General features: G+C 43.5%; 1 protein-coding gene across 1 annotated transcript in view; it reads right to left on the bottom strand.

The window, feature by feature from the left end:
* Window positions 1-1,017: 1,017 nt before the first annotated feature.
* IGSF11 (immunoglobulin superfamily member 11) overlaps window positions 1,018-9,209 on the bottom strand; it is a 160,329-nt gene continuing 152,137 nt past the window's right edge. Inside the window, exon 9 of the mRNA XM_080392538.1 lies at window positions 1,018-9,209. This exon is cut by the window's right edge and continues 20,890 nt beyond it. The gene's annotated coding sequence lies outside the window, so the exon portion shown is untranslated.

Here is a 9,209-nt window from a genome sequence, read left to right as displayed (position 1 = left end):
GCCATAGGGAAAGGAGACTGGGGGTGTGTATGCATATGCCTTAAGCACTCAACGATATTGTAAAATATCCCTGCAGGAGGATTAATTATGTCATCTGGAACAAAGAAAATTGAGGGGAAAAAAGTATTTGAAAATCTCCGCCACTCTCCCATCCTTCCCCCTACCTCACTTTCTCATTTGGAAAGTCTCTCAGATGCCTCACTCTCTCTGGATGTTTTGATAAGGCCTTTGCTTGTTTCTTTCCTGCCCCAAGCAAGTGTGATTTGATTTGGCTTCTCTTTCCTCCCCTCCCTGGTTTGAGGTGTGCACTGGTGGCTATCTGTTCAATTCCATCTCCCCGCTTGTTCATTTTCTATACAATTCCTTTACACACCCTCCCTTCAGCCAAATGGATTTTTTTTAATCTACCTTGTATTTTAAGTTGTCTTGATATTGTTAGCCTTTGGGCTTACGAGACTGTGTTTTTAATACTTTCCCATCCTCTCTATGCCCCATCTCCAGCTCGTACTAGAGGACAGCTTTGCATTCCCTTCTATCAACTCCATAATTGGTTTGCAGAAAGTTTTAGCATCCTTATTAGAGATATGTCAGAACCAATACCATGGGCCTGATTCCCCAGCAATAGCAAGTGAAGAACTACCAAGGCAATGAGAGTCATTTATCAGCTGCAAGGGCAAATTGAAGCCCCTGCACCCAAAAACCTGTTTGAAACGAAGGGGTTGGCCTCCCTTCTATAACAAGCTGAACTGAAAATCCAGACAGCAGAAATGCTTCCAGATCCGTACTTGGCTATTCAGGTTCTGCTTTGGGACGGGCAACATTAAGTGGACTGGGATGTACATTTGGATATGGCAATACCTCCAGAAGCTCACTCTCCTGAAAAGTGGACTTGGGTTACATGAACAGCGATTGCCTGACAAAGTAAATTTCAATCCCTACTTTCTACCCACCACCGAAGCTGCCCCCCCCAACCCTTCTTACATCCAGCTGACCACCAGCTCACAGTGTTCTTTAAAAAAAAAAATCTCTTGCAAAAGAAAATTGCTGGTTACTCAATGTATTAGCATCTCTGATGAAACATTTTTTTGCCAGCAGCATCTTTTCCCCAATGAAAGTTCTGATAATAATAATAAATAAGCCCCTCATGCTTTGATTCTAAAATACCTGAAAGCTTTCACATTATTTCCTAACAGTTTGATCCGGCTTCTCTCAGTTTTCAACTTTTTTTTTTTTTTTTTTTTTTTTTCAGTATGTGTGTTCACTATATAAAACATTTCCTTATTTTTTGCCACACTTCAGTACTGGATGTTCATTGTTTGTTGCAGGTGCAATTGTTATATTCATGTCACAGTGGCCTGTTTCTTTGCCTTATTTAACTCCAATGTACTCCAGCGGGGGTAAACCAGAGTACATAGTGTCATTGTCTCAAAAATAGCACTTTAGTTTCTCAATAAATCCAAACCTAACTCATTGTGTGGGTATGTCTAAAGAGATTTACTTTGAGCATCAGATGTGGAATCATAGGTTGGGACCTGTCAGTGAAGCTGAGCGCCTTTTGTTTTGATGCTTTTGCACAGAAGTGAGAAGAGTCCAGCTTCTGCCTCTACAGCTATTTTCAGCCCTCAGGGTGCTAATGAAAATAAAAGCTCTACATCCCTTACTCTAGGTGAGCCAGCCTTTCTGTGGTGATGCCCAGAGAGAAGTTAGATGGAAGAATACCTCTAGTCTTTTTTATTCCTCCAATATTTTTTTCCTTTATTTTTTTCCCCCCAAAAAGACAACAACAACAAAAAGACAAGACTGTCTTGCCATTTACAAAATCTTTAACATTTTAACCCACTGTTATATTTCTGTTCGGTACAGAGACCATTCTGAATTAAAATCTGTTTCAATGCTTGGATCTCTAATCCCTCAATAATTCAAGGTCCAAGCTCTCTGGACATGGGAATTGACCTCATAACACACACACACTATTAGAAGAGGTCAGGTAAAGTTTTGACATGTCTATCTAGCTATGATCATTGCAGGATGTCAAAGCATTTTCAAAACATTTACTAATGAATCCTCATAGCCTACAGTGAAGCTGCTCAGCTTTATTTGAACCATTCAATCAATGAAAAAAGCGGCAGTGATGTGCCCAGGCTCCCACAGTCAGTTGGTGGCACAGGTGGAAAGGCAGCCAAGCAAGTACCCCGATACCTACTCGCTCCCAGATCAGCCTGCGCAGCAAGGGCTAAGCTTGGCAATTTGCCCTATTCTGCTTGTTTAAAGAGGTTAGAGGGGAGCCCCATGTCACTGCTTTGAAAGACATCACAAATTTTTTGCCCTGTATCTGCTGGAACCATGTTGACCCTCTGTTCATCATGCTGTAACTATGAGATCATACTTACAAGATCACTTAAAAAGGTTTTTTTTTAAAAAAAAAAAGCAAACCATGAATTCTTCTTTTTACAGTCTGGCTTTTTCTCTTAAAATATAGTGGACCTGATTCACATGGGAATCTCAGGTCAGAAGTTCTACACAAGGGGAAAAATTCAGCTCAAAAAATTTTTGAATTACCTTTTTGATCCATTATTTTATGCAGCCTTATTTTCTTCTGCCCTAGTTTTGTTAGGGTTTTTTTCCCCTCTACAGTTGATCATATGTTCTTTTATTGGTATTCTAGTCACGTGCATTACCCACCCGGTTTTTGTAACCGACTAAACCTTTGTTTTCATGCATGAGAACTTCTCACTGTTCCTGCTTAGTCATTTCCCTCATTTCTTGTGTTGAGACATTGAAGAGAGTTTTGTCCGTTTTCTTTCACACCCTTTAACCTCACTTATGGTTTTTTTGGTTGAATTACCTTTTTCTTAGTCCTAGACAAACCTAGAGACATAGCTAGACCATACCTCTGCTCACCTTTAGGTGCTTCTTCAATAGCAATTAGTATGCTTTATGCCTGACTGCAGCTTTGTTCAGTCCCTAAGAACTACATTGTTCAGTCTTCACCACTGAGAAATCACCAGTGACCTCCTGCCCCAATCCAGTTCTCATGCTAGACTGCTCTCCTACATCTGATCTCCAGTCAGCCACCCCGGTGTTCTCAGCAGGGATGGCAACAGGACTTCCACATCCCCTTCCCTTCTCTGGCAACACCAGACCCCAAGAACAGAAAGCAGCACGCAACCCTCCAAGTAGAATCACAGAACGTCTCAAGTTGGAAGGGACCCGTAAGGATCATTGAATCCAACTCCCTGCTCCTTGTAGGGCTCCTTAAAACTTAATCATATAACTAAGAGCATTGCGCAGATGCTCCTTGAACTCTGACAGGCTTGGTGCTGTGACCACTCCCATGGGGAGCCCATCCCAGTGACCAGCCACCCACCCTCCCAACAAAGAAAGTTTTCCCATCATCCAACCTGAACTTCCTCTGATGCAGCCTCCTGCCATTTACTCATGTCCCAATATATTCTAACATCGTAAGTACTGTTATTTGCAAAGCAAATGAGTATATTTTTTATTGAACTGCAACATTAGTCATATGTGTGCAACTTACGCATTAGAAATGGTAGCGGCTGAAGCTCCTGGGACTTAGTCAGAATTGCAGGCTCAGAATCATTTATGTTGGAAAAAACCTTCAAGATCATCAAGTCCAGCTGCAATTTCCTTCATTCCCTCTTCCCTCAGTCACGTCCTCACCAAATCCTTTTCCCACCCAGCCCCGCACCATGCCTCTGGTTTGCTTGTTTGGTTTACTCTCCTGTAAGGTCTCTCGCCACAAAACTCTGCTCTAATAGGTTAGAGCCACCAAGGCTTTACATTCTCCATTCCCCTGTTCCCTGTCAGTGAAGGAACTCCATGGAGACTAAAGATGGTCTTACACTGCAAGAATGGTCCTAGTCCAAGGATGCTCCATATGCCTGGGAGTTCACCCAGATTCAACCACTGCCCTCCTAAAATTAATGATTATTCTCCCCACCATGAACATAACCTTTTATCTCTGCTACATAGTCCCTGCAGTTTCCTGTGATTCCCCTGTGACTGTTTCAGGCCCTGCCTTGCCATCATCTACCTTTCTCCAGTCCTCTTCCTTTATTCCACCCACCCATCGGCTCCTGCACCCACAGCAAAAGGAATCATGTCTCCATGAAACCAGCAATTGGAAGTTTTTAATAGTACTAAAATAATTTAGTCCATACTACAGGTAATATTATTAACAGTCAATATTTTCTACCCTAAATGACAGATTTATTACAGCACATTATTTTTATTATTGAGTGTAATCATATCCCCATGCTGCTGAAATCCCCTGGGCATCCACAGTGCTCTAGCAGTAATAAATAACCAATGCACACAGAAAAAACTTTGCTAAGGTGACTTTAAGGTTGCGGGCACATATCAGTTGTTTGAGTGCATATTGCCTCTCAAGAACGTTGGAGTTTACAAGTTGTTCGCAAGGAACAGCACAACACAACTCTCATTTCTCACGTATTTCTGCCCTACGTCCCACGCAGACCTACATCAGAGGGTTTTGCTTCAGCTATTTTCTTATTTCTCCTGCGGACATACCTGTATCATCTCCCTGTGTTCCCTTGTAGCAATTAGAATAACTTAGGCCTATTGACAATGTCAGCTTACACACTCTAGTTAAGGTTATGGGTAAGGGAATAGCTTAGATTTAAGAATAGAAGAATAACTTAAGAACACGTCAGGTGCCACTTGTCCAAATAAGCAAGCTGAGGGTGGTAACAGACAGTTGTTGGGCAATGAGGGAATTATAGTGGGCTAATTGAGCATCGAGTCATCTCTACCAAAACCTATATCTGACAGCACCTGGAGTCACTTGTGGAGAGACCCCGTGGGACCCCACCACCCAGCAGTGGGACTACACATGGCACAGCTGGAACTGCTACACTGACCCATCCAACTTCTCTTCTGGGCTGCTTCACCTCTCCCACTGAACAGAGAAGTTGTACAATTCATAAAAATGCATATATCTGTGATTAAAGTGTTCTGGTGTCTAAGTCCATTTAGTCTGTGCAGTATCATTTGGTCTTAAGCGGCAACAGCCCTGTCTCCCTGCGTGTACACCTATGCAGCATCCCCGTGGTCACCTAACGGAGGCTAGGACACGGGGCAGCACATGCTGCGTTTGCTCTAAACTATGCACAAGCTCATCAGCCAGCTGACAGGCCACACTGGGCAAGTCACACTTCAGCTCTCACCATCGTCTTTTCTCCCAGTGAGGGCACTCATTTAAGTCTGTCTCCCTGGCCCAGCCTCCAATTTTCCTTGTGCTTACAGGAGCTTCACATTTTTTGAATTGCCTGTCCTGTTAGGAAATTTGGTGGAAATCAGTCGACTGATACCAGAGAAGAGCAGGACTGACAGGTTGACACACAGGCAGACAGAATGATGGCCTGTCCCTTGCTTCTTTAAGAAGCCAGGATATAAAAAACACATTAGAAATGTAAAAATTCCAGTTAAGGCGAACCACTGAAACATAACTCCTGTGCTGCTCCAACTGCATTCCTATGGAATACCATTTCATCATCTCCCCTTCACTGTAGAGTTTTAAAGCTATGCACCAGAGAGCACAGAACTATTTGTTATCTACTCCAAATAATAACCATGCTGCTTTGTTACCACATTAACCTTTGGTCTTTTTCAGGTACAAACTTAAATCTCACTATCAGGGAAGATGAGGTTTATCTGTGGAGGCAGGCGAGTGCAGCATGCAGGAGCGCTCCGACAGCAGGGCAGGAGGTGGAATTGTCAAACTTAACCTCGTAGGCTGCTAAATACTTCGTAGAGCAGCTGGCTGACCTCGGCATCTGGCAAGGTCGCAGCCCTGCGCTGCACGGGGAAAGGCTGCCTTCAGCACGCTGCTTGTGTAAATGAGGATCTGTGTGCTATGTGTGACTGTAAATAAAGCAATAAACCTCCCTGCTTAAGCTTGGAATATTCTGGTTCCTTAGACGCACCATGGACTACAACTACTTGCAGCTAAGTTCAGCTGTGTTTTGCCTTATGCCAAGGCTTCTCCACACTGGAACAGAGACAAAGCACTTGAACGATTTTGCTAAGACACTCAGTCTTATCTCTCCAGTTTCCTACCTCTTCATTTTTAAAACATTTGCATGTTACATGCCCACACCACACCAGTGAGCCTGCAACAGGAGCTGAGCAAGAGGCAGCGTGTCCACTCCTGCAAAGAAAACTTTTTCCCGCTTTCAGCCCAGGAAAAGTTAAAACACCAATGTTACCAGCAAGAAAAAATTCCAGTCCGGGGCAGTGGGGTGGGGGGCAAAAGGCTGTTTAACAAAAGAAAACCCCAAAATATTTTCTTTCAAGCCAAGCCTGAAGCAAACACAACATTTCTGACAAGTGCTGTGCAGCTGCTGGGGTTCAAGGTCACTGTTTTTCCCACTAGGTCACACCCCTTGGCTGGCCCACCTCCCCCACCATGCACGGTAGCTCGTGAGTGCACACCTACCAACTTGCTTCCTGCAGGACACTTCACACTCCTCTAACACGCCAAGTTCCATGTAGCATGGAAAAAACCTCCAAATTCAGGATCTTTCCTTTTGCAGATCAGCACAAGTACATTCTGGAACTCTGATTCTTCATGTGTTATTAAGCACCCATGCTGTTACAAGGGGGAATAATGCAATTTTTAACTTATTTGTTAATAGATATAGGCTAGAATTTTTAAAATACTTAATATTTTACAGTATCTTCTATGAGTTAAGCACTCAGTTCAGTGGGATTTGGGTGTCTGAGCAAATAGGGTCCTTTGAAGAGCTAAGGCATAAAGAGCTTTGAGATCCTTCAATGAAAGAAGCTGTAAGTAGCACAAAGAATCATTGGCTACACAGGCAGGAATTGTCATTATCATCTTATTTTGCAATAGCAAAACCCTGTATAACAGTTCAACACATTAGGCATTAACACAGAGATAAAATATTCCCTAAAATAGGAAGCTTCCTCTAGTGAGAGCCTGAAAATTGCTGAGCTGATGGAGAAATTCCTATCTTCTTAATGCTTTTTGTATTAGATCTTTGGCCAATGCTGTATTATCCCTCAGAGTGGAACTGGAGAAAAAAATGTTTCTGCAATAATGAGTGTTCAGCTGTGTAACGTTCACCCTCGAAAGTACCGCACCAGAACACAGCCCATATGAAGGGCTTGGGGCTGGCTCGGGCAGCAAGTTTCCCTCTCAACACTCTGGTACCTCCTGCAAGCTTAGCACAGTCCATGAAGCCAACAAAGAGCTGGGAGGAAGAGAAAGAAGTGTTACAAGACAGAAAGCAAGAGGACATTTGAATTTCATAAGGCAGGTTAACCCCGCAGGGCTGAGAAGCAAAAACAACTTATTCTGAATAAACATGATATGGAAATTGCAGAGATAGAATTGAGCATGAATTTATCTAGGAAGCTACGGCACAAGTTGGTGTGAGATGCCATCAGGAAAGCATTTTGAAAACTGAAGACAAGAGAAGTGATCTTACCAGCCACGTCTGAACCCCAGCCTCCCTGTTCCCAGACCCTGTGCTTTTGGTAGGAAAGGTGATGGGATAGCGATGCCCGCTTTCCAGAGGCAGCTCCCACTACAGCCCCTTTGCTCAGCCATCAGGCTGAAAAGTCCTTGAGGAGCATATTACGTGGTTTGAGTTTGCAGCCTCCTACATCACATCCAGGCATTGCCAGTGGGAGCGCTAGATGACATAGCCCGAAGTGGTGGCAGGGAACATGTTAGCAGGTAAGCAGTAGGACTACTGTGGGCCAGTGCTTGGCTCTGCATCCCAGCCTTCTCTCACCGGTTAGCAGGGATGTGGCAAATCACCAAGCCTAGGTACATCATCCCCTCTGAATAGCCAGAAAGATGGTGAGGGATAACACAGAGGTATGACATGGAAGCAGGCATACTCTACAATGAAGCTCCATGCCCTTGTTCCAAGCCATCCTCCTTAGCATGACTGATGGTCCCAGGCAAAATAGTCAATTTACTCCCATTCTGAGCATATGAAGGTATTTGACAGATGAGCTCCAAAGAGCCTAGCTGATGTGATTTAAGCTGTTACCCCTCCACAGCTGTCTGGCCTGTCCCTCTGCCAGAAGTTACTGCCCCAACAGCAGGTAAAACAGAAGAAACACGTGCCTGCACCTTGAATGCTCCAGCTCAGGCTGGTGCATTTGCATAAACTGCCAGCGAAGGGTGGGTTTGCACTAATACATCAGAGGAAAGCTGCAGCCACTGGAGCACAGGCATATGTCTCATTCTGCCAACTCTCCAGTCATCTCCAGCAAAGGAACAGAAAGGACAGCTGAGGGTATTGAAGTCACGTGTGCTGGGTACAGTTAGTCATATATATATATATATACAGTAATCTGAGGAACACACTGTTTTCAAGTCCATTTTCCTAAAGCCTGGTAATCTGCAGAGCCACTGATGCACAGCCTGGACAACGACTATCAAGCATTGTAAGACAAGCAGCCAATGCCAAGGAGTGCACCTCAAATGGCACAGCTACAAGGCTGCACAGAGCACCGAGGGAAGGGAGACTTCACTCACCTCCCACACAGACCTCAAACCACCCGGGGAGAGTGCCAGCTCATACCTTGGCTCAGTGTCATCAAGAAGGTTGATAAGTCATCACCCAACTAAAACTGCTTTAGAATTACAAAACGGCAAACTAACAGTTCACTGGAAAATTTCCAGGGGTGGAAAAAAGGCAGAAAAATCTGGTCAGCTCATTCTAATATCCATTTCTGCTATCAGTGTCAGTGATGCATGTTTATGCTAAACATTTCTTTATCTCATACAGCATAAGACTTGCTTTTTACATGAAAATCATTTGTGCTTTGGAAAATCCTGTAATGCGCTGATTTGCTTTGCTTTCTGTTGTATGCTCTCACTTTCTTGTTTGTTTTGTGCTTGTATCTCTCGCTTGTGATCTCTCTGTATGCTGAAAATCCAGTACAAATATTTAGTAAACAATAAGCTCATTGCTGCTTTCAAGCAGAAAATTTGCCTTTGCCTCACAGAACATCTATTTTGGCTTGTATTTAATTTTTTTAATAATGCATGATTGTATATCTATAGATCAGATCTTCCCTTGCTTAGATTCTACAGTGGTGGGTGCTTTGTAAAAGTCAATATAGATAAAATCAGCTGTAATCCATTTATGGCATGCTCCTCTTTGATCAGAAGATATATCAATTAT

The sequence above is a fragment of the Falco punctatus genome (genome assembly GCF_963210335.1).
Source record: "Falco punctatus genome assembly, chromosome: 6".
Lineage (NCBI taxonomy): Eukaryota > Metazoa > Chordata > Aves > Falconiformes > Falconidae > Falco > Falco punctatus.
Note: the sequence above shows the minus strand (reverse complement) of the source record. Positions and strands in the feature narration are given on the sequence as shown.